The sequence below is a fragment of the Polyodon spathula genome, unplaced genomic scaffold, assembly GCF_017654505.1.
Source record: "Polyodon spathula isolate WHYD16114869_AA unplaced genomic scaffold, ASM1765450v1 scaffolds_447, whole genome shotgun sequence".
NCBI lineage: Eukaryota > Metazoa > Chordata > Actinopteri > Acipenseriformes > Polyodontidae > Polyodon > Polyodon spathula.
In genome coordinates this window covers 1-3,849 of record NW_024471939.1, presented here as the reverse complement: position 1 = coordinate 3,849, position 3,849 = coordinate 1, and the positions used below count along the sequence as shown (strand labels likewise).

The following is a 3,849-nucleotide window of genomic DNA, read 5'->3' as shown; positions in this document are numbered from 1 at the left end:
ATGTTCTAAATATGTGTGTTTCATGTGAAATGATAAACAATAACAAATAATAAACAAACAGTATGAATGCTGCATAATTTTATTTAACAATCAGAACTGTCAAAAAGTTGACATTCTGTTTCAGAGATTTATGCACGTGACCCTTTAGACACACAGACAGATGGAAACAAATTATTACAGGCCACGTCATTCCAACCTCCAGGAACTGAAAGAAATGAGAAAAAACAATTCAGACTCTGTCGCACAAAGCATGATCTCGGGGATAGTATAGTTCAGGTATTGTAATGTATATCAAACAGTATGATCTTTTTGTAGAGTAAACATCACTACAGTACCATTATGCAAGACACAGAACCAGCAAGAGATAAGACACCATACAGTAAGTTGTATTTTACACACTTAAAATGAGAACTAATGTTGCTCAGTTTCAAATCTTAAGAGCAATCTAAGCTCTGCCCTCTTGTAAAAAGATGTTCTGTGAGGTGGTTAAAGAACTATGTGATTCTATGGAGAATGTCCTTGAGTGCTATAATGTACTTCAAAACACATAATAGTAACGTGACAAAACTTGTTTTTTTTAACAAGTTAAATTATCTTCCCACAAGGATACACGAAACTTATTTTCAAGTAGATCATAAACAAGAATAAATACTTTAACAATTTAAGTCTGAGCTGTGTAACATTTAATATCCATACAAATGACCAGCTAAGTCATACTATATATATATAATATTTTACGGAATAAAGACTGGAATATAAAATATGGTTAGTTTACTGTAACTAAATAGATGACTGAATATTCAGTTTGTCACCTGTAAATGTAAAGATGTATTTTATTTTTCTTAAACGTGGCTTTAAGAACCAGTGCAAATGCATGTTTCCTAAAGAGTATGTCATCATATTTAATTGTAAAACACCACCCAGAAAATGGTTACTTGTGGTATGATCTGCTAAACTCTTGTTCTGAGTAAGTGTCCTGTGAGTTTTAAACCACAGACTTTGTTCTGTTCCTTTTAGAACATTTTCAGGTGTTGCGACTTAGTACCGACACACATTCAGAAAGTAATATTAAGAGAAAAAACAAAGTCAAAGAACAATCTCTACAATATATAACAAAGGACTCAAATCTGGGACACCACTTTAGGAATATTAAGAAGCATTGGTATATTATTGATTCAGATCCTTTGCTTCATAAGGTCTTCAAAGAGCCCCCTTGTTTTGTTTGCAGCAGACTTTCTAAATTTGAGACATTCAAATCTACCCTCTACTGTTCATAGAACATTTCTTGATGGAATTCCAGATGGGAATTATAATTGTGATCATGCCCAATGTAATTTTCACATAAATGTACTTCCTTATGTCTGGTAAAAAAAAAAATGTTATAAAGGGTATAACATGTAACACACAAAATGTTATATATGATCAAATGTCCATGTGGCCTAGGATATTTGGGAAAAACTACAAAAATTAGTATTAGGGAACACAGGACTAGCATCCATAGAAAAGATTTACAAAGTCCGGTGGCTGCACATTTCTTGGAAGAAAGCGATAATACTGCTCTTAAATAATCTCTTAAATATATAGCTATTGGTACTTAGTTTTCTGTTAAATTCCTCTCATTTGACTAAAATGATTGACCTCTTTGTAAATATAATGCTCTTGCAGGTTATGTAAAATGTAGAATGTATGCGAAATAATTTCATGTATAGATTCTAGTATAATTGTTGCTTGTATTGTAATATAAATGGGGACGGTTCTGGTGGTTATTTATTTATATACTGAGAAATATTAAGATTAACACCTGCCATTTTCTCTCAGGTCTTGTTTATGATGTGATGTTGTTGACTGTGTAACGAGTTGATATTTAGTGTTAATATCTATCAATTTATCATGTTGATTATGTCTGTTTATTATTTTTGTGATGTCGATCTGATAAAGATACAGCTCTCGTTCATTTCTAAAGTGTTATGAAAATCAAGAGATTTACGAAGTGTATAACAATCTTTTTATATACATATCTAATATGTTGTGAAGACAATGTTGACCTGCCTTTGAAACGATGTAACAAGGCAGTCTGATTTAAAATTCCTTTGTCTGAAATAATGTGTTTGCTCACCTGTATCTAATGGAGGCCAATTAATGGTCTGTTTAAGAGAAGCTTGCTCTAACACTATCTCATATGTTGATGAAGATCTATTGTCTTGATCACTGATTTTACCTGATGGCATGGTGTTTTTAAACTAAAGAAAAGATGTGGAGCTTCAGAAGTGTACTTGTTTGGAATAAATCGTGCCCTGCACCTTTTTGATTAATGGATGTGTGTATAAACTTCCGATTTGCTGAATTGGGCCACGTGTATCAAAGAACCACTTTCAATACCCTTGGGTTGTTCTAAAGAAGAATTTAGAACGGTCTTTCATTGTGGGTCCTATATATGAGACAAGTCAAAGAAACTTTCTAACAAAAGGTTCTAACACAATTCTTTGTTGTAAGTCTCAAGTGTTGTGAAGAAACACATGTTTGAAATGCTGATAAACCATTAAAAAGATATATATTACCTGGAAAGTTAAATTGCAGACAATTTTCGATTCCATAATTATTTGGTTCTCCCTTGTTCCAATTGTTGTAGTCCCATTTAGATCCATCGGTCCAATACCATGACCCCTCCTGTAGCGGTGAAAGGTAGAAAACAAATTGTTGATCTAATAAGACCGTAAGAAATGTATGAATGAGAGGAGGCCATTCTGCCCATCAGCTCTCATCTGGTTTCTGGTGGCAGAATGATCTCAAAACTTTCTCAAGTGAAAGGATCCCAATGATTCAGCATCAACATGGCTAGATAACCTATCCCATACCCTCAACACTCCTTGTGTGTAGAAGTGTCTCCTACCCCCTGTCCTAAGTCTGTCTTCATTTCATTTCAACTGTATCCATCTACCCTGGTTTCTGTACTGCACTTAGTATTGGTTCAGGTTCAATATATCAAATCGTTAAGATTATAACGACTTCCTTGGTGCCAAACATTTGCTTTGTTGACAAAACCAAAATATTTGTAGATCAGAGATCTAGCAGTAGTATTCATTACTATTCATGTCTTGTGAATGTTTTCCTTTCTTCATCAGTGTCCTGGGAGACAGTAAGCAAGGCTAGATGATCTCCTCCGACAATTTACCATCTTGTCATTCTCTGAAACCTTTGACAAAATGGCAGAATTAAAAATGCCTTACTAAGATGGGATATTTTCCATCTGTTCATTTTGGATTTATTTCAATTTACATGTTCCTTTTTTTTGGTTTGATTTTGCAAATGCATAACCCCTGAATACTTTTGGATTAGAAATAAAATCCCCCAAAAGATCCATATTTTATTAATTTGAGAAGACAACATGTGGCTGCGTGCATCCACACTGAAATGTGCATTTTGTTCTGTATAGTTGCGTCACAAGGACAGTAGAGTGGCGACGTCAGAACAAGGAAATAATACAGAGACGACTTCTGATATGATGAATGCACTGCTCTGCGTTTATTTAAACAGAAATAAAAGGTTTGAACAGAAAACACTACACCAAAACAGGACACGGCACTTGCGGCCAAAAATAGAAAGGTAAACAAAATGGACAACACTAAACAAGACAGTGGACGAACATTAAACACACAAGTAGTGTTCTGGCCCTCCAGCACTTGTAGCAATTGTAAATATTAGTCTCTCACCCATTCTCCATTTTCCTAGCACACAACCCAGAGTGAGTGACAACATGCTGCTGTTATGGAGTTGTACAGAGACTCAATTGCTAATCATTCCTATTGGAGTCTCGGTACAACTGCACGTGAATTTATTTAGTGCAATTCC

At 34.5% G+C, this 3,849-nt stretch overlaps 1 long non-coding RNA gene across 1 annotated transcript; it reads right to left on the bottom strand.

Annotated features, from left to right (window-relative positions):
• Nucleotides 1-63: 63 nt before the first annotated feature.
• Nucleotides 64-2,816, bottom strand: LOC121308142. The gene is made up of 2 exons (XR_005948469.1): nt 2,559-2,816; nt 64-205 (listed from the first exon to the last, which is right to left on the bottom strand). It is a non-coding gene; the product is annotated as an uncharacterized LOC121308142 (long non-coding RNA).
• Nucleotides 2,817-3,849: the final 1,033 nt, after the last annotated feature.